The sequence below is a fragment of the Phoxinus phoxinus genome (assembly GCF_949152265.1).
Source record: "Phoxinus phoxinus genome assembly, chromosome: 13".
Classification (NCBI taxonomy): domain Eukaryota; kingdom Metazoa; phylum Chordata; class Actinopteri; order Cypriniformes; family Leuciscidae; genus Phoxinus; species Phoxinus phoxinus.
In genome coordinates, this window is record NC_136888.1 from 32,192,774 (window position 1) to 32,215,757 (window position 22,984).

Sequence of the window (22,984 nt, forward strand, 5' to 3'; positions counted from 1 at the left end):
GAATTTAAAGAAATTCCAATAATGTTCTTTGTAACTCAGGCAATGATTATAAGATGAAATTCAAGATATAATTTAGCTACTGTATTGTTGTTTTGGCTTTTTTTTTTAAGAAAAATCCTTTATAATATTATATTTATGGATCTTTTTTTTTTTTTTTTTTGCATTCTTAAGAGAAAATGGGAAGGTTTTGTGTGCTGTAGGAAGTGCTGCCCATTTTTAAAATAATAATTTCAGGGTTAAAAAAACAAAAAATCAAAGGATGCATTCCAGGAAAAATATGAATATTGACTGTAAGCACATTCTTTAATTTCTTAATCATAGATAAAAGAGTTGTTAATTTTGTCTTGCTAATTTGATGTTTTTAAACTCAAACTTGGCACAGCTGGAAGGACAAAATGGACAAGATCTAGAAAATGTTTTCCCTTGTTATCACACCATATTTTAAAATTTCATATAATTCAGTCTTGCACACTCTTTTGTGATTTTGTCTTTTAAGAAATGAGAACTGAAACATAAATGTATGCCAAATTTTCTGCCAATATTTAAAAAAGAAAAGAGCAAGAGTAAGATTATTTCTACACCCATAAAAATGTGCATTTGCAATTAGTCTCAGGGAATTGCATCATTGTAGCACATTAATATACCGTAGCAACACAGTTGCAATAAGGTGTAATATCATCTGTCTAACTAAAATTTATGAATGCAAGTATTTAACTTTACTAAAACATGCTGATACAAACACAATGTGCTCAACTTACGCATGAGGCAAAGGATAGAAATGGCAAAAGCAATGACACTCAAGGGAGATTGCTACTTGTGTGAAAAGCTCAAGGACTCAGTATGTGGGAGAAAGCACACACAACATCACTCTTAGCACTCTAACGAAGCAGTTTTTCACACTCGTTTCTTGGAGTTTGCAGTGGAGCTGTTGTCATTTGTGTGACAGGCGAGTGCACTTAATCCCGTCTCAAGAGAGCGAGCAGAGCCAGATGGTCGAGAGACAGTGGTCAGGTGGTGGACAGACTTCCACCCTCGGAGTACACTGACATACTGGCTGACTGTCAGCAGACAGCATGTGGTACGTAGGCAGTTTACTGGCAGGTCACCAGCTAATGGTTTACCTGAAGTGCTAAACATTTATACAGTGTCCTGAGGGGCTTTGGCTAAGCTGACGGCTGACAATCAGCCATCATTTTGGTGTACTTTACAGCAGTCATATTTTAACATGTCGGATGCAATTGAAATAGTTCTTGGTAAGGTATTATATCATTGATTTTACAACATTGCTAATCATTTTACACTTTTGAAGAAAACCACATCGCTAATTGTTGCTGTTATTGGGTTTAGAGTAGTGGCAAGTACTAAGCAGTTATTCGAAAGTCTTGTTGCATATAAATGTGAACAAAACACAGTTGATTATCAAAAATAGCACATTTAGAAAATAGCATAACACAAATGACATTTGACTTTTTGAAACTGAAAATTACCAAGTTTTCGCTTAAACCTTTTAAGACATGCATTTAATAAATTAAAGCCAATCAAAAACCAATTATGCCACTTTTTACAAGACGTAATATAAGTATCAGGTGTTCCCGTGATGTGTCTGAAGTTTCAGCTTACAATACCCCACAGATAATTTATTATACCATGTTGTAAAGGGACATTTTGTTGTTTCCGTGAATGTATCTTTAAATCCAAATGAGCTTCTGCTCCCCATCCCACTTTCCAGAAGTGGGCGGAGCCTTTACAGCTCATGCCTCAGATAGTCTTTCAAAAAACGAAAACATCTGTTTGGTTTTGATTATCATCTCCAATATCGCAGTCCCACTCACTTGACATTGGAAGTTTAAAGGGCACCTATTATGACATTTAAAATGTTCCTAATGTTGTTTAGGGAGTCCCCAACAACAGTTTTACATGCATGCAATGTCAAAAAACACTTTTGTTGTCGTATAATATGCATTTATTTTTACCTGATTTGCTCACCGACTCCCAAATGATTCGTTCAACGACTCATTTTTCCAAACCCCTCCTTTGCGCGACGCTAATCTGCGATTGGTCAGATGACCCAGCAGTGTTTACAGAGATAATACTTATTGTTTAACACGGAGTACAATTATGCTTTTATCAATTAAATTGTGTTATAATAATGATTATAGTCCACTGCTGTGTAGTTTGTAGTAAAAAACTAAAAATAAGATAAATAATTTAATGTTATGTTAGCGAGCATAGCCCAGAGTTCATATTGTAAAAGCACAATCAGTCTTTGTTTGCATTAGCCCGATGCATAAAAATAACGTTTTTACAAAAAAAAAAAATGCAGTTACGTTACTACGAGGTATTACTCTATTCTTTAAGACAACTCCGAAAACAACGACAAACACTTCACATATCTCAATACAATTGTCATTGAAGACCTAGAAGCTAAACGGTGCTTACACAACAAACAAAATAATTATTAAGCATGCTACAGAAAAACATAAAAGCAACAATTATTAATAACACTTACAGGTTGTGATACGGAGGAGGAAGATGATGCAAATACACTTGGAACTGAACCTTCCTTCAATATCAGCCGGCTCGCGAATCCAAGTTTGAGTGCATTTAAAAAGCAATCGTCTTCAAAATGGCGCGAACAAAGCACAAGGCTCGGACTATACTTCTGTGATATAGTTGTATAGATGAATTGTAGCCACTTAGTCTTCAAATGCTCCTCCTTGGGCAGATGAAAAAAGTTTGCTTTTGAGCCGCACTTCAGAACACAGCGTCTCGTCGCCATGATATTTTCCCTGGCCTTGGAGCGCAATAAGTGGGCGTATCGTATTCAAATAACTTGACAAGTTGACGTCATCTAGTCAGAGAAAAAGCTTCGGTCTTCTAACGATTCATAACGACTCTTACTTTTGAAAGACAATAACTTTATATACGGTGCACTTTCATATTTCAAACTTTGCAGGGTGTTTTTGTTCACTTAGATCTATGTTACACACTACATAAAAGGTAAATTTCTAAATTCCATAATAGGTGCCCTTTAAAATCTGCATGTGTTTTAAAGCCATTTCAGTCTAAATTCTGATATAAGGGTTTCTGATCGCACACATCTGAAGCACCACACACAGAAATCTGGCTGTCAGATGGAGTGTAATAGGTCCCCTTTAATAATGTAATAGTGTGTTATTTTTTCTTTAAATGTGTCTTAAAATGTGTTGTAATTTGATATGCGGTTTCATGACTTTTAAGACTGTTTTCACATTTGCGTCTATTTCATCATTTTATCATCTGGTAGGTGAAAATCCAACCCAGGCTCACTTTAAATACGTGATTGCAGTTACGTTTCTGCCTAACTTGATTGTTTTTATTTTTATTATTTTCTCCAAAATAGTTAAACACATTTTGTTAAACATTTCATCAAATTGGTCAATGCACGTACAGTATCTGGGCAGTTTGGAAATAAAATTCCTGGTGAATGTGCTGAAAGCTAAATGCTCAATCGCATTTGAAATTAACACCCAATACTAAGCCCTATACCCTGAACCTAACCGATAGTTTGAGCAAAAGCAGACGAGAGATGAAAAACACATTTGCTGAAGCAACCATGCCATTTTATCTTCCTTATATGAGGCTTTTAGCTCTTTTGTGGCATGTCACAAGTGCAATTCTGTACCAGGTGAGCTACTGAGCACATTTAATACGCATGGCAAGCAGGTTTACGACATCATAAAAGTGATGCATATGGAGCTGGTTATATAATGCAAATGTCAAAATGCATTAGTTTACAAATCATGACCTGTGTTAAACGTGTGTTGAGGTAATGACATAGTACTGTACAAGGTACCATGTGAAAATAAGTATTTATTAATAGATATTCTGCCCCTGTAATCATAATGTGAGTAAAAAAAGAAAAAAAGCTAGTGGTCAACTCAGCTGGAGACAGTGAAATGTATACGTTTTTGTAGTTCTGTAGAAATGTATCCTGAGTCCCATATTTGCTAGTGTGGGATGGCTTGTGTAAATGACCAGTAGTATTAGTAATATTTGAGTAAGCAAGCCCAACTAACTGTATTATATGGCTGCTGCTGTATAATAAATATTAAACCTGACCGTATATGCATCAACCATTTTTATAATGTCCTGTGTGTCACTTTGTTTACAAATTAATGTTATATAGAAGGAGTGGCCTTTTTATTTTGGAAGCTAGCCAACTCATTTCATGCGCACTAGGAGGCAAACCTGTAAACATTAAAGCTTCAGAAATGTTGTGTTTGGTAATGCTTGATAAAGGTCATGAAATGGCTTTTCCAGCCCACACAATTAACCCGCTTTCTCTGTGAGCCAGCAATCTGTTGGGAGGCAATTAAAGCCCACTGCTTTCTGTCGTCTTTATTCTACAAGAACCAGCTGCAATCACCACTGCAATAGTACAATGTTTTAAAACCCGTTCCTGGAGTTTCCAGTAAAGCAATACCTAATACCATCACAATAAAACATCTGGACACTAACATCACATCTGGAACTAAAAAGAAATAACTGTTAAACAACAAAAATGATATCTAAACCAGTGAAAATCATTTTTGTATGTTTATCATTTATGACACATATGACACACTGGTGTTAAGATGTATTTTGGATCGATCGGATCACAAGTAGACGAGGGAGACACATACCGTTTACACCTGGTGTTTTAATCCGTCTCTTTTGTCCACTTTCAACCACTTCCGTCCTGATTTCTTCGAGGGGAGGGTATATGGGCGGATAAAAGTATGGGATTTTTCAGATGTTTCGATCTAATGGCTAAAATGAGCTCACGCAATTTACATATGAACACGACCAGAGACAACGGAAATACATACGGAGAGCAGTAGCTTTTGTTTCTGTTCTGACAGCCGCAAGACCAGCCGAACGCGGCGTTATAAATCAGGAATGGTGAGAGAACATTGCGCTTGGTGCTTTTTTCGTCTTTTTAAAACAACCTTGAGTCTATACACAGGTTTCTTGTATACAAACAATACCGGATGCGCGCGCATCCAAGAGGCAATACCGCTATATTTTATGCCGAGTTCTGTAAAAGAACATTGTAATTAACGTAGATTTCGCATTGTTTGTAAATTCTTGTTGACTCAATAATAAACTGCAATTTCAGAGTTGAATCTGTTTGCTTGTGTTTCATTTGCATATTAATATAACATTATGTAAAACGTTAGTTAGTTGACTAGTATGGAATTGTCCAACTAAGTTTGCGGATCATAAAAACATGACATACCCTATGCATTTAGGTTAGTTTACAGCACTACAGCTCCGCGTTATCTCTGCTTCTGCTAGATATAGCCGTAAAGACTGTTGCTTTCTGCCTCTTAGATGCGCGCGCATCTATGTGATGACGTTGCACAGAAACCCGTGTATAGCCAACAAAGTTTAAATCCCATCTGTCAAGTGTGCTTCCCATAATGTTTACCACATCAGGTCAGTAGACAGAGGATACACAGTCTTTTGTGGCTGTATAAACACATTTGACAACATGATGCGTTTTCAACTACCTCTGGAAGTGGTCGAAAGTGGACTAGCTCAAAACATTTTAGGCCCTTTTTACACCTGTATTTAGCGTCGTCCACATGTGATCAGACCAAAACGCAACTTGATACCGATACCAGGTGTAAACAGGGCCTGAGGGTACGTCTCAATCAGCTCCGTAATTCAGTAGTCAGGGCACTGATCAAAGAGTCGGCCATTTTAAGGGCTGTTTCAATTGAAAAATCCTTCAAGTGCACTGGAACATTCACTTCCTGAAAAAAAAATGCCACAACGCACTGCAAGCACATACTACGTAGAAGTTGTACATAGTCATGTTGCCGGAAATTGAGTAATCACAACAGCCCAATGTGCAGTGAGCCAGAGTCCTTACCAGTGCCCGGATTCATGTACACGACACACTGATTATCAAGCTAGTGAGCTAAGGAGCTGATTGAGACTCACCTTTAGTTCAGTTCAGTTCAGTTTAGTTCTCTCCTAATGAGCTGATGATCTGAATCAGGTGTCACTAAAGCATGCTACAGACAATCATATAAGATCATTACAAATCACACTGTACGACATGGATCTAATAATCTTGGGTACGACATGTATTGAATCATAGGTAGTAGAAGTAGATTGAAGCAGCAAACACACAGTGAGATGATCATGCTGAATTTCTGACACTGTCAGAAAATGATTTGCAGGCTATCCTTGGTTGCAAGAACCTCTCTTACTGTACAACGTAGGACCACCGTTTAGGAGCCACGACCACAGATTGGTCATCTTTTGTCCAGGACAGCCCAAAATCGTACCAAGTACCCAGCATAAGGGATACGAGCTAATCTGAAAACCACTAATCCAAACAATACACCAATATGTCACAAACTGACTATGAGTTGAATGGCAAAGTATGATTTGTTTTTGTTTTAAAGAACTTGTGGCCAGCCATATTGAAATGTGGATTGTGGAATATAGATGTCACAACATACATTATTTTTAAATATGAAATAAGAAGTGCCGTGACTTTACACAATATGCACTTAACACTGTCTTGTTAACCAATCCACCGAATAAATCAGTCTGTTGCAAAATGACTGATGGTGTACTGGTATAGTAGCAATGTTTGATTTTGAGAATGGACTTGTCTTTAATATACAGGGTCTTCCACATATTGATCAAATAAATTGTCTTACCAGATAATAGCTGCTTTTAAACCATTATTGGAACTAATATGATCAAAGCTGTAACCAATTTAATAATAGTCTACTGAAATAAATTTGTCAGTCGGTGCATTTTTATCCTTTATTTTTATTTTTATTCTTTTTTATAATGTTTTCCCCTACTGTTGTAGGTCAAGGTCATTTATGCAAGACATTTAGTCATCATTTAAATAATTATTTTGACAAATACTGTGATTAAATTTTTTTGGACATAAAACATCTCATATTGCTGCTGCCAAGATATCAAGGGTAAAAGAACATGAAATTACACTGAAACAGGAACTCTCATGTTCAAAAGGGTGTGCAAAAACTACAAACTTGCAAGCGATGTGTTTTGTCTCCAAATTGCATCATGTTTGCCCAAAAGAACAAAGCACAAACCTCTTTCAGCAGACCCCAAAGAAAAGTGCAGAAAAAAAATAACATAGTTCCCTTTCAGGGGAGCTCAAACTGTGTCGAAACGCTGCGGGAATGCCCCTGCGTGATTGCGTCATGAAGCACGTACGGAATCAGTCCAATAGCGAGACGGAATGTCATAGGCGGGTGGCGATCGACCAGGAAACTATGAAGCACCCCTGAATCACAACAGCGCTAGCTTCTGTGCCTTCAGCAAGTGCTCTGTGTGAATCTTTGTCTGAAAAGTGTTTTTGTCTGTCAGTAGTTGCTACTAGCCAGAACTTTTGTTTTGCTTTCGGGGGCGAAGCTTACCAATATCGTGTTCTTCCGTTCGGCCTAGCCTTGTCCCCCCGCACGTTCACGAAGTGTTTGGATGCAGCTCTGGCTCTGCTGCGACTCCAGGGCATTCGTATACTGAACCATATCGACGATTGGTTGATGTGTCTCCTGATCGTATAGCTTCGATTCTCTCAGCCATGAAACAAGTGAAGCTACAGTAGGCCAGCCGCTCACTGTAAAACAGTTTTAGAAACTGTTAGGTCTGATGGCAGCAGCATCCAACATTATACCTTGCGGCCTGTTGTACATGAGACCGTTGCAGTGGTGGCTCTGGTCCAAGGGGTTCTCCCTGAGGGGAAAGCCGCTCCACATGATCAAGGTCTCGCAGCAATGCCTTCGTGCCTTAGTCATGTGGAAAGAACCTTGTTTGCTGCCCCAAGAGCCCGTATTGGGAGCTACCTGTCGTCGCGTCACGCTAACGACGGATGCCTCCCTCATTGTTTGGGGGGCGATCATGAGTGTTCACCCAGCCCGAGCTCTGTGGCAGGACCATCATCTATCGTGGCATATAAATTGTCTAGAAATATTGGCTGTGTTCCAGGCTCTGAAACACTTCCGTGAGGCGCCATCATGTGCTTGTTCGGTCAGACAACACATCGGTGGTCTCTTACATAAATCATCAGGTGGGTCTGTGATCACGCCCCTAATACAAGCTGGCTCACCAGATCCTCCAGTGGGTCCAGGGAGGGCAATTTTTATCCTGGGACATCTAAATACGGGGGCAGATATCCTGTCGAGGCAGGGAACGAGGCACTCTTGCCATTGGACTGATTCAAAACATGCTTAATGACGCAATCACGAGGGGCGTTCCCAATGCGTTTCGATGCAGAGTCTTGTTCCCTCTTCAGGGAACTAGGGTTACATACATAACCAATACGTTCTCATTGCTTTCACATTGTAACAGAACCAGAAAGTGGACTCAAATCTCCTTTTGGTGTTATGACAGGGACAATATGATTTGATACTTTTTTTTTTTTGTAACTGAGGCAACTTAAATACCGGTATATTTTGTTAATACAATAAAACTGTATATAACAACAACAAATTTATAGAATAATATGAGTATGAAAATAGAGTTAATATTTGACAATGCATGTTATATCCACACCACATAAATTGAACTAAACTAGCAGCAATGCCAGATGGAGTTTGTGTCAAGCAAGCACCTATAGTGAGTTGCTCTAAAAGCATTATATCAGGATGGCAGAACAGACTGCTGCCTCTTTTTTTGCAAGCAGTAGACAATATGTAGATGATAAATTAATTGAATGAAATTGCCTTGTGTGGTTTAATAATCACACTATTTAGCATTGTAATTTCAATTTAAAGGGGTTATATGTAGAATTCAGAAACCCTTGTTATTTGCGACACATGTGGTCGTTAAGTGAACTGCAGCCAGCAACATATTTGTGAACTTGTAACATACAAGAGCCTGAGTGTGATTCAAAGCCCCAATATACTCACAGCACAGTTCTTTTTTGTTCTTTGCTTAGAAGTAATACCTTTACAGCAATATACAGTACTTTTAACTCTTTCCCCGCCATTGATGGAAAACACTTCCCGTGTTTTCACTGTTATGTAGCAGGGGGCGCAATTACACATCTTCTGAAAGAGTACTGAATCTCCCGATCAAAACACAGTGAAAAAGAAGCAGAAACAAGCGATAGCATATGTAAGCAGATGCATGCGTAAATAACGCAATCATCAAATAAATCAAAACTGCTTAATGTTACTGAAAGAATTGTCGAACCTGGAAAAGGTACAGGACTGTGAAGCTTTGGGAGTGTTGAAAACTAATATTCCTTGAACACAAATGAAGAGTAATAAAACAATTAATGAATAAATAATAGAGTTCTGTGATAAATGGGCCATGCTATGAAAAGATACACTCAGGATATATACTCCGGATCGACCATTAAGTCTACCTCTAATTGTCTAGCATTTACTAAATCATGATTTTGCCCTTAAAAAAGCACTGTGTTGGTACCTACCATGGTAGGTGTTAGATGGCAGTTTGATATATTCCAAGGCACTGAACCATTAGCATATTCATATGCCATGGCATTGGACGATTACCATATTTATTTATTACAATTGTAAGTCAAGGTCATTTATGCAAGACATTGACATTTACAACAGCAATAATATTTTCTGGATTTTCATCCCCTTTGCTAAATTACAGCACCTCATCATGTTGTATTGCATTAATGTTTTCTTTCCTCTCAATAACAAAATAAACAACAAAAATGACAGTGGTCAGAAAAGAGCAGTTAAGAAAGAATCTGATCATAGAGATGTTTGCACAAGCTGTGCAATTCACAGGCATCATGTCGATAGATGATGGCATTAAAATTACACTTTTATGATTGATTACTGTATAATGTTGATTTGAGACTATAAAGATCTGTCTATGCGAGACTACAGTTTGAATAAATCTCTTTATATTGCATGACACAGTGACATTACAGTACAGAAGCTCTTTCGACATTATCCTGAACAGTGTATAAGCATTCATATAATGTGTCATTGAACAGAAGAGGGGCTCTCGGGTGTGCGTGTAAATGCCACATTCTTTTGATTTTTCCGACAAAAATGTCCCGAGTCCTTCATAAAAATCTGTCTACATGCTTTCATAGACAACCTAGCAATTTAGGGAAGGTCTTGGGTGAACAGCTTGTAACAAAACATTTCCAATAAAATGTTGATTAATACATGAAAATTCTTACACATAGCCCCTTTAAATATTGTTTACTTGTGCAGCCTATTACGCAGTATTCTGAAGAATTTTGTCAATAGTCAACTTATCATTCTTCAACAGTTTTGTTCTGAATAGTATAAAAGTAGATTTTAACCCTGCATCAGCTCTGCTCAAATATCAAAATAATTCAAATCTTAATCTGTATTCATTGAGGTTGCCTTCCTGGCATTTCAAATGGCAGTGTTTACACTGACAGCAGTCACTCGCTGATACGCTGATATATCAAGCCGGGTTCCAAACATCTCTTCCTGTGCTGACATGAGTTGAACATCAGGCAAAATGACACACTGCGGCAGGAGAAATGCAGTCTAGTTTGTTTACTGACCTTCCTGTCTCCCTACTGGCAACAAACAATCAGAGATGTCTGTCTCTCTCCCTGTGCTCTCGGAGAACTGGGGCAAGGTGACTTCTCTTCCAGCACTCCGATAAAGTAGTATTCCACTTCATTGGGTCACTCGTTCACCTGCAAGACAGGGAAAGTACATTTATCTGAACATGTGTTTCAAAAGCTGTGGTACAAGATCCTAAAAACTAAATTTTAGCTGAGTTTGTCCATGATTAAAACCACTAGGCAGACTGGCCCAAGTCGACAGCTTCTATGCTTATCTGGTCATTTGCACCACTACCAAAAATCACTAAAACACACCGTTAGTAACACTGGCCTCATGGCATCCATTATCAAGATTATCTTCGTTTAATTGGTGTGCAGAATATTCATCTGCTTCAATTTGTACCTGTGGAATTTAGATCATAGAATGTCCATGGTTTTTGAATATTAGCATGATTTTTTGGGACATTTATGGAAGAACAAAAGTGAATTGAGCTGGTTAATGACACTAACTTTGCAACATCGACTTGGTTATTGAACTGAATTAAATCAACATTGAACTGATCGGAGCTGAATCATGGCTATTGTTTTCTGCTAAGGCTGCTCGAAGCTGAAATTGAACTTGTTTCATAATCAATGAACTTTGCAACATTGTTCCAATTCAGTTCAATAACTGTCATTGAAGTAAATTGAGCTGAATAATGTCACTACCATTTTCTGAAAAGCAGCTTTACAGCTGAAAATCAATTTGTTTTCATAAGTGATTAATTTTACATTAACATTTTAATTGTCCTGGTTATTATTGTGTAGCTGCTTTTAAACAAGTATAACATGCTACATAAATGTGCCTTGACTTTGAAGTGCCATGGTTTTCCTTGGAGTCCAATGTAAATGCAAATGAACATAAATATGGTAATCGTTCAATGCCAATGCATATGAATATGAATATGCTAATCATTCAGTGCCTTGGAATATAAAATTTTGCCCTGTACCATGGTACCACCACAGTACATTTTTAAGAGAAAGATCACAATTTACATATATATATATATATAAAAAAAAAAGTTAAAACTGTCTTTCCATAGCATGGGCCATTTAGCACACACTACAGTATTATTTTTTACATTATTTTTTTTGTTCAAGAAAAGTCTTAAAAAAAGAGAGGCAGTTTCCTACCAGTGCCTTTCTTTTCAGGGACAATTCTCCAGCTAGAGATTCACACGTTTGTGATAATACTGCTGTTATTAATGTCACTTAGACCTATCTGAAGCTGTAGTCTGTTCTGTGTTGTCACGTGTTTCATTGATGTGGATGTTCTTGCTCACCGTATCTCATGACAAAATGTCATAAGCAACACATTCTATTTTGGTATTATCCATGACATGTTGATGTTCCGATCAAATGCCGCTGCGCTGATAAGCCAAGAATATCACATGATTTATTCCTGTTCCCTTTCCACACTACTCATCGTTGCACTTATAAAACGTATATTATAAAGATATATTATAAACATAGGGAACATTTCATATGGATGTGACTATTGTATACAACATATTGTGAATTGATTTTATCGTATGAAACATTACACGGCAACACTGAAGTGCCTCATCAACACATGATGCAGTATCAACGACACACCTGCAGGCAAACATGATTTATGCTTTATGACGGTGTGCAATCTATCATTGGGGTGAAAGTCAAACACAATTACAGTGTTCTGCTGTGAGGTGAAGACTCAGTTTACTTATCAAAACTACACTTTGATATTATCTGAAGAAAATGTGAGTGGCGCTTGCAAGTGTAAAACTTGTTGTAGGTCGTTGCCAGGGTGTTGTCATGCTGTTGCCAAGATGTTTGGATTTTAGCATGTTGCTTTATGGCTGCTAAAATTTTGCTGAACAATCAATAGGTGACCAAGAGCCCACCTCACATTTCTATAACCTTCTCATCTCTAGATATAATGTATTCAGTCTAAATGATTGTTTTTACGTGTTCACTTTGTTCTCCATGCTGAAATCATAATTTGGTAACACTTAACAATAAGGTCCCATTAGTACACATCGGTTAATGCATTAATTAACAACGAGCAAGATATTTGGGTTATACTTTATTTTAAGGAATCCTTATGTAATACACTGTAATTATACATTTAATACAGTAATATTAACTAACTGCATTAGGGTCAGGATTAGGGTTTGGTTTATGTTTAGTTCCATGTAATTATGCATAATTTATAGTTATAGAGTGCAGCAGTCGGGTTCTAGAAGTAAAAACTCCATTCATTTTGTCCAGAGAAATTGATTTTTAATGATAACTTGTAAAACTTTAAAGCCCTACTGTGAGCTACGAGGTTGTGAATCCATGGTATATGCTTCTTTTGAAGCCGTCAGCCTGCATTAAATAACTCATTTTTAAAATAATATTTTTTAGGAGCTGAATTCATGGTGAAAAACAACATTACCATGATGCTGCACAGAAAACTCCCATAAATCAGTCACCACAAGCTCCGCCCACTCCCATGAAGCACAGCGAAGGATGCAATCAAGTCGGTCTTCTTAAACTCTTAAAATATTTACATGTGTGTATATATATTAAGTCATGTTGGTCAAAACATATCTTCTGTGGTGGCAGATTACAAAGGCCATCCACACACATAAAGTATACTTTCAAAAGCCTGTGTAGCTTTTAAAAATATATATATTGCATCAAATTAATTCTACATACATTACAGACTCAATATGACATTATTAATAATGGCCAATTAAATATAGTGCATTGAACTTTAACATGATTTGAAGTTGCGCTCTTGTGCAGATCCAGCAGTTATAGTGATTCTTCACAATAACAGTCTCTTCCCTTCATTGTTTCTCCATCACACATCTCTCTGAAGTCAAGATCCTGTGATAAATGAAGGAATGAAACCGTCATCACAGCATTGAAAGGCCAAGAAGTTATCAATATAATACAGCACATTTCATCAGTCATTTCAAAGTATATGTTCACAAAACACATTCTGTCATCACCTTCACAGCTTTCAGATGAAAGCTGGATACTGTGATAAAAAAAATGAACCAATCTTGCATATGTTCTTTGAAAATATGTTGTCACTACCTTTCAAGGATGAGAGGGTCAAAAAAGCCTTATTGCACAGCTAATTTACCCTTTCTTTTACAAGGCAAAGCATTGAAATATGAGTGAATAGAACCACATCTGCTAATTAGGTGACATACACAGATGCCAAACATAGAAAATTAATTATAGTAATTAGTAATGTTGCCGGCAAATCTTTGCCCAGAGATGTGATACTACACAGCATCCACACCCGGGAATCATTTTAGATAACTGAGACGCGGAAACGAAACGGCATAAATATTGATGATTTCTGAGGCATATTTTACACACTTGTAAAATAAAATTTTCAAACAGCCAAGTTATGTTGGGGGTCTGAAATATTCATGAGTGATGATGGAGTAGTTTTTGGCCAGAGATCTAATTTTATGATATGATGCTTCAAACACAGTGATGGCCTTCACGATAGGCCAACTGCTGTACATTTTTTACCATAGTGACCTACTGACTCGTTCATTTCGACAAAATGCAATATTTAGGCACTTATTTGAGCTTGATACATTGGATTTTGAAGAAAAGCACTCAGATACCATAATATTTGAGGTTAGAAATTATTTTGTCTTTCATCCTGCTTTTCTTTTTCACTGAAAACATATTTACCGCATGCCATATTGCATACGCAGCGAGGCAAAGAGTAAGCTGATTAGTTATATTGTTGGATTAGTTCTAACAGATTTCATTTCTCGAACCGGGTCTGGATAATCTGTAATCTGATTGAAATTGCACCTCAACTGTGGCATTTTATCTCCGAGCCAGATCGAACTACAAAAGCAAAAGGTACCACTTAGAAAGTAAGCTCTTGTGTGATGTTTGGAAAATGACTAATCACAATAATTAATTCAGAAACCTAATCACTCTGATATAAAAACACTTGTCAATGCTTACACAAATGGCGTAGTAGTTGTGAAACGCACCGAGGGAAATTCTCTTACATTACATGCTTCAGCAACACACCTTGTACATCTGCCACAACACACACCCTTCAGGGAATGTTTAATAAGCACCATTACAATCTCACAGGATAAGGCAGACTGGCTGCTTTTCATTTTATTATTGACTCTGCAATCAAAAACCCTACAAAGCAAGTGTCAAGGCCCAATTTGTCAGTTGTCTCAGGCATGGGGAACTCCTTGAGAATCCATAATTCAAACAATTCCCCAATGAATCTGCCGTTCAACATGACTGGCGAAACAGCTTTTCCTGGTCTCGTTTGCTATAGCCACCAGCTGAGATGTTTCTCATGTGTCTTCAGAATTGTGCTGTGTGCTTTTCGTGCTTGAAAAAACACAGATGCTCTATTATATGGAAATGTGTATTACAAAAGTCATCTCATTAGTATATAGGTATTGTACAGTGCAACGTAAATATTTTGACCGGCCAATTCTAATATGCAAAACTTTTTCAAATATGTTCAAATGCTTACAAACCCTAAGAGGTCAAGAGAATATTGAATGCAGTGGACCTTGTTGTGTTTATATATGATATTAATTAAATGTTTAAAAACCTCACATTCATTTAACATATTGTGTGATTTCTATAGATTCATTGTAACCGCACAATTCAAATACACACTTTTTAAAAATAATATTTACAAACTATATTTATTTCAGAGAGAACACAGATGCTCTGCACACAGAATAATGCAGCTTTCCCAACACGGCTCACACACTATGATGTGTACAACATCTCACTCTTGCTCCACCTCACTACTTTACTGTGTGACCTTTTCACCCGCTGATCATGTCAAATCAATAAGAATTATGTTGGGGCAGCCATTAATGTCAGCCAACTAGGGCTAAAGGTAATAACCTATGATCCTCCAATCTTACATGAAATAAAAACAAATAATCAAAGATTTTCCTAAGAAACACTGAGCAAATTCATAAGAAATCGCCACCTAATAAACTACTCCAGTTGTCTAATGAGATCAGGCTGGAACATCTGTGTGGAGGGTTTATTGTTTTATAAGTTAAGGCTGAACATTATGACTTTATGATATGACTGTTTTTGGTTACACTTTAATTTGATGGTCCACTTTAGACATTCTACTAATTACTAAGCAATCATTCACTGAAGACTTTTCCTTCATCACTGCTTTGAATGACTCTCACAAACTGCTGCGCATCTCATTAGCATACCTTAAACCTAACCAATATTGTTAACAAAAGAAAAGGTGAAAAAAATCCATTTGTTAAACCAACCATCCATTTTAGCGCACTTCTACAAGTCTTTGAGCCTTTTTCTTTTTAAGCATGACTGGTCAGGTGAGCAACCAAAGCATGTCTATGTTAGAAAAGCCATACATATGGTGTTATTTGATTCATTTACAAATCATATGCTATGGTAACACTGTTTTGAGGTCATCACATAGTATTCTGAAAAGAACTACGAAAAACACTATTAATTGATAATCTGTAATCATTCATGTGGAATACAAGTTGCTGGCATTTTACTGCCTTTAGTGTTCATCTCAGGAGGAAACTGCCACGAGTTTTGCAGAAATGTAGGTAGAGACACATGAGTTGGTGAGTACACTCAAATTCACATTGACAACACAGTTTGTGAGAATATGTTGCTAGTTCTTATTATGCATTCTGAATAATGAAATCTGCACTACGAGAAACATTTATAATTGATGTGAGTTTAACAAGATGTAACAGGATGTTGGAATTAGCAAAACAGAACTGCGAATGCAATGTCTGCAGTTTTATTTAAAACACTTGAAGTGATCTCATCTCCTGTGAGCCACAATGCACTGTGAAGTGTGGAAAGTTTTTTTTTAGGTTCTTAAGTAGAGAAAACCCATTTAACATGTTAAAAGTATTGTAATACACATTCTAAACAGCAAGATGATACAAAAGTGTTTAATGTGTTCAATAAATATGTAACTGTATAATTTATAATCATCAGAATCAACTTTTTACATGTATTCATTTAGCAGATGCTTTATCAAGAGCAACTTATGTAATACGTTATGTGCACACTAGTTTATGTAATATAGTTCATTAGTTCATAATTAAAGATTGTTTTCAGTCAACCCATTCTCGCTACTAAGATACTGAAGATACCCCTAGGTGTTGATATATCAGTGAACTAAGAACTGCCAACCATATGCATCAGATCAATATGCACTTCATTATTTGTGAGAATTTGTAAAAGTAGAAATAATTTTAATATATATTTCTACTTTCATAGAGTTTCTGTCCACCTATAGCTTAACCTAACCACTACTCAATATAAAACATGTATCAGGCAGATAAAAGTACAATCACAGGTATTTGTTGCACAAAAAAAAAAGTATTATAATGACTTGATTGCAAACCACGCCATGCCATCGATATCTTTATGTGAGGAGCAGAATGAAACTTAAAGTTTGAATCACTGCAAATGGTCCAGCTCCGTGATCTCAGTCACCTCCAATTCAAAAGATAAATCTGATAAAAAGATAAAACTTTAGCATGATGCATGAGTCATGAGACACACGAGAGCCAATCGCATTTCACATAAACTGACAACGCTTCTTCAGGCACCAATTTTTTTTATGGTTTTTTTGTGTGATTTGAGCGCTATGGGGTCAACAAATGTGTACATTGATACGAGATACATTGAGGTCTTATGAAGCGAAACCACAAGAAACTGAACATTATTTAAGCTTATCAAAGCTTCCTGTCACATTATGACGTATTATAACTTATAATGTATTACAAGTATGGGATTATAATCTATCGCCAAGAGCCAGGGGTATTCATTTTGTTTTGCCTATTATGTTTTTTTGACTCCCAAAGTAACAGTAGCCATTGACTTGCATTACACAAATTACGGTAACGCTTTAGATTACAGCCCGGAAAGTACTGCGTAATTACAATGAAATTACAGTGTAACTTTCGGTAATTACAGTGTACCTATAAAGTACTTATGTGTAAGTATAGGGGAACAATATGTAAAGTCTTGGGAATAAAGGGGTAACAACCAGGAAAATACTGTGTAATTAAAACTAAATTACAGTGTAACTTTCGGTAATTACAGTGTACCTATAAAGTACGTACGTGTAAGTATATAGGTGAACAATGTAAAGTTTTGGAATAAAGGGGTAACAACCAGGAAAAAAAAAATTTATTTAGGCAAATTATTAAGTATTTTAGAACTACGGGGTACTTATACTATAATACAATCTTACTTTTGGGAGCAATTTAGCGAGTAGGCTACATACACTGCACCTTTTTGTAATAATAGTGTATACAGATACATAAAGGCTTTTTTAAAATTACGGGGTAGCCTATATATCAGTGCATTTATAAAGTAGGCTAATTTGTTTTTATTGCAAAGGTGCACTGATTAAGTTGTTTCAAGGCAAGTAAAACTATTGCAACTTTTTTTTTTTTTTTAATGCTGGGGAAATATACTCTTGTTTCTTGTAGTTACAGGGTAAGTATGACATTGCGGGCCGTAAATTAAAGTGGTGCTTCTTACCCTCTTGTTTCTTGTAGTTACAGGGTAAGTACAATAAAAACACATGTAAACACACAATCTGATATCACTTGGAAAACTTTATTTGAAAAACAACTTATTTCAAAAAAGATTTACAACATATTACACTTATTATTCTTTATTCCTTTTTTAAAATCAACTTTTCATTTCAAATACTAAAGTCCTGACAGAAAGTATACGTTTTTGCATGGCTTCCTACTTCCTCCTCCTCCTCTTGTTCCTCTTCTTCTTTTTCTATCATTCCACTGATTAGCCTAATCTTAAGAATGAGTCTTTTGCTATTCTGTATTATGTATTAAAAGAAAATACAGTACACCCAGAAATGTTCTCGTAATTTACTCATCTTTTCGCTACCGACCAACTGTCACCAGCTTTGCAAGCGAGTGCATGCGAGTCGGCTTGGCTTCGTGTTTGGTGAAGCTTCATGCGTTCATTACGTTCTCGCGGGAGTTAGATGTGAAACTCGCGCGAAAACTGCCATCTCTGTTCTTCTGTATTGTTTGTTTTTCATTATTATTATGTGTTATTGTTTGTATTTTGTTGTGAGCATTAATAAAAAAAAATTAAATAAAAAAAAATCGACATTCGGTTTCTCGGCGCGCTTACGTCACGCGTGTCAAGCGTGAACTCAACCCTCTCATGCACGCGCAAGTGACAGTTGGTCGGAACGGAAGCGATAGTCTTTAAAATGTTTAAATATTTGGTATTTTTCTTACAAACACTTATTGTCTCACTTCAGAAGACATTGATTCATCCATTGGGGTCGTATGGATTACTTTAGTTATTGCTGTATGTGCTGTTTGATGTCAACTTTTAGGAACACATGGGCTTGCATTATGCATTCACAGAGATTATATATTTTTCTAAAAAAAAAATTTGTGTTAATCTGAAGAAGGAAATTCATATACATCTCGGATGACATGAGGGTAAAAGATGAGTAAATGGTGAGGACATTTCTGTACTGTATTTTCTTTTAACACATAATACAGAATAGCAAGAGACGGATTCCTTCTTAAGATTTATCAGTGGAAAGAAATAAAAAGAAGAAGAGGTACAAGAGGAGGAGGAAACCAAGCAAGAGAAAGTGTTGTAAATCCGTTTTAAAATAAGTTGTTTTTCAAATAAAGTTTTCCAAGTGATATCAGATTGTGTGTTTACATGTGTTTTTATTGTACTTACCCTGTAACTACATGAAACAAGAGGGTAAGAAGCACCACTTTAATTTACGGCCCGCAATGTCATACTTACCCTGTAACTACAAGAAACAAGAGTATATTTCCCCGGCATAAAAAAAAAAAAAAAAGTTGCAATAGTTTTACTTGCCTTGAAACAACTTAATCAGTGCACCTTTGCAATAAAAACAAATTAGCCTACTTTATAAATGCACTGATATATAGGCTACCCCGTAATTTGAAAAAAGCCTTTATGTATTTGTATACACTATTATTACAAAAAGGTGCAGTGTATGTAGCCTACTCGCTAAATTGCTCCCAAAAGTAAGATTGTATTATAGTATAAGTACCCCGTAGTTCTAAAATACTTACAGTATAAATAATTTGCCTAAACATTTTTTTTTTTCTGGTTGTTACCCCTTTATTCCAAAACTTTACATTGTTCACCTATATACTTACACGTACGTACTTTATAGGTACACTGTAATTACGTTTTAATTACGCAGTATTTTCCTGGTTGTTACCCCTTTATTCCCAAGACTTTACATATTGTTCCCCTATACTTACACATAAGTACTTTATAGGTACACTGTAATTACCGAAAGTTACACTGTAATTTCATTGTAATTACGCAGTACTTTCCTGGCTGTAATCTAAAGCGTTACCCAAATTACTTCTACAAGGACCACGGTTTCAACTAAACATCTTTACTGTTCTACTGAAGAAAAAAAAGTCACCTACATCTTGGATGGCCTGAAGGTGAGTAAATTAAAAGCAATTTTTTATTAATGAGTGAACTATCACTTCTGTTTGTGATGCCTTGATAGTAAGAACGGGACGTAACAGTCGACAAGCACCTCACTCTGTTAATATATAATTCTACTGATATACAGTCAAGTAAGTGCATATATTGGCTAATGTATGATGGCTTCGAATGGCCAATCAACATTTAGAGTAATTCAATCTATGATTCTCTTTTTGCTATTGTATTTGGTGGGGCCCTAGATGAGATCATAAAAATGGGCGACAGTAGTATAAATATTGTCATAAGATCTTGGTGTCAGAAATAATGCTCAGCTCATTTATTATGACCATCTTAGTGCCCCCGCAGACATGTCGGGCCCCTGGGTGTCCTCCGGCGTGGTGGGCTGGGCTCTGCATTTCTAAACAGTCTCATATTAGTCAAAGAACCCTGGAGCAATCGTAAGCATGGAGAGACGGATCTAAGCCCTGCTTGGACACAGTCTGGCTTAAGCTTTGATGTTCACTTCATCCCTCACTGGCAGCAAGTCAAGACGAGCTTTACTTATAATCAGACAGCTTCAAGTCATCCGGACAAGAGAAGGAGCAGATGGCAGACTTTACACACAGGTGAGAACGCATCAACACATTACCAATGTGCACTTACATCGCACCACGTTAGGCTCACATTAACACACTCAAGAAGAAGTCACAATCCAGCTTTAACTACACACCACCAATATATAGCTCTAAAACATTTTCACTTTTATTCTGAGAATCCATTTAAATTCATCAGTTGTTCATATTGGATATTTGAGTTGCCCAATTAATTGTTAAACGATCTCAATTCGATCTCAAACACCCACGCGATCGTATTCCTATGACAATGATTCTCCCATGTCTATTAAACCTTTAACAAAACCACACCGGAACATTCAAATCTGTGTTCGCATTGACCAGAGAGAGCAGTCGTATTGGGATGAAAGCTTCACAAACAGTCTTTTCAGCCACACAATATCATTATTTGTGAAAAATATGCTCAATATGCTCAGAAAGCTCAAAGACATAGCTCAGCACTCCGCAAAACTCCAAACCCAAAACTGATTTCACACACAAAATTCAAGTTCCCTAGTGTGTTGTCATGTTTCAAATAGCACAATATTATTTACAGAAAGCAAAAAGTATCTGTATAGTTACTTTCTCTGCTTTACCAAAAAGTTGCAAAAAGCTGTCAGCTCTTTTCAACCATGCCATCAATGTGACATTTTCATCAAATTAACAAAATAACCCAGTGGCTGACGAGAAAGTGGGATGACAGAGCTTGTACAAAAAGACACTTACATGAGGTGACATGCTGTCAAAATAAATACGATATCGGAATTCTCTGTCTCCTGGGCGACGCTTTGAGGTGAGCGGATGCTAGACAGTGGTGTGACAAAGTTGAACGGAACAAAACAAGAACGGCAATATTTTACACAACGGGTGTTGCTGTTATTGTACTTTTAAAAGGTGATATTTTTCACATCAAATGTTTCCCAATAGGGATGCTCCGATCAATCGAGCGAAGATCGGCATTGGCTGATAATCACATTCTATGACCCAGTCGATATTCACTAATTTTGGCCGATCTCACAAACCAATCCCGATTTGATGACATAAACACGTGATTATGTAAAACTTTAGTGCCGCAGTCCCTGTTATGTTCTAAATAAAAATCACATGGAGGAATGTTTTTATGAAACGATTAGAAAGGATTTAATACAACAAATCTGATTCACTGCTTCCGTCATCTGCTCTCGGTGTCTGAGGCGGGGCTCACACACACACACACACACACACAGAGAGAGAGAGAGAGAGAGAGAGAGAGAGAGAGAGAAGACAGGGACAGGAAAACTGAACGTGTGATTACCTGCGCCTGTCCTTCTTCAGGTCAAGTCATACATTCATGAAGAAAATAGTTTACCATCAGTTGTCAGAAGAGGAAAGCAATATCTTTGCCGTAGTATCCTTTCAACGTTTAAGGGGATTTCTCATGACTGGCGTCAGCGCTGTTCAATGCATTGTATCAATGCCATTGATCTCTACGAAGTGAAACATCAACTTCAGCTTCAGCGTTATCCAGCGTTATCCAACATCAACTTCAGCTTCAGGGTTATCCAGCGTTATCCAACATCAACTTCAGCGTTATCCAAGTGATGTCTTGCTCGTCGACTGAACATTGCTAAAGTTGAATTAATTTCAACACCACTAATTAATAAATCAGCGTTTTTAAGCATATTAGTTGAATGAACAGTTTAGTGATGACTCCCTCATAAAGATAGTCTGTATTTATTTTCCATTTTAAAGTCTTGTAAGTATCCTAATAATGTTTTGCATAAGCTTTGTTTTTAAAGGCCTATTAAAATGTTCATGGTAAAATGAATATTTGTTATGCTTATTAATTTGATTCGCAACAATTACAGTATTAATGAAAATAACATAACCAAGGCAACATCTGTGGTATTACTTTATCTGGAAAAACAAGTTAACAGTCAACAGAGAGCTGACATATCACTTATATAAAGCTTGAATGATTGGGATCCGTATGCCGATCATGATGACAAGAAATTGGTAGTAAGTATCGGCTGCAAAAATCCTAATCGGAGCATTTCCAATTGATGTGCTATGTATGGGGCCAAGATTTCAAGGACGGATTGGGGGGGCTTTTTCTATACACTGTACTGCAACCAAAATCAAAAGTATTGTTACTTTGGCGCAAGTTTGAAACCTAACAAGAAAAATGTAACCAGTTGAACTATTGGGAGATAAGACTATATTGGAAGTATTGCTGGATATATTAACTATATTTACATGTGGCTGAGTTTGAACGGTCAAATTTATATGGGCACAAAAACACGTGTTTGTA

The 22,984-nt window shown here is 36.8% G+C and overlaps 1 protein-coding gene across 1 annotated transcript in view; it reads right to left on the bottom strand.

Annotated features, from left to right (window-relative positions):
• The window catches only part of LOC307008969 (leucine-rich repeat and fibronectin type-III domain-containing protein 2), a 150,218-nt gene that overhangs the window by 99,279 nt on the left and 27,955 nt on the right, over positions 1-22,984 (bottom strand). The window contains exon 2 of the mRNA XM_079632316.1: positions 10,547-10,684. The gene's annotated coding sequence lies outside the window, so the exon portion shown is untranslated. The remainder of the gene's footprint in view (positions 1-10,546; positions 10,685-22,984) is intronic.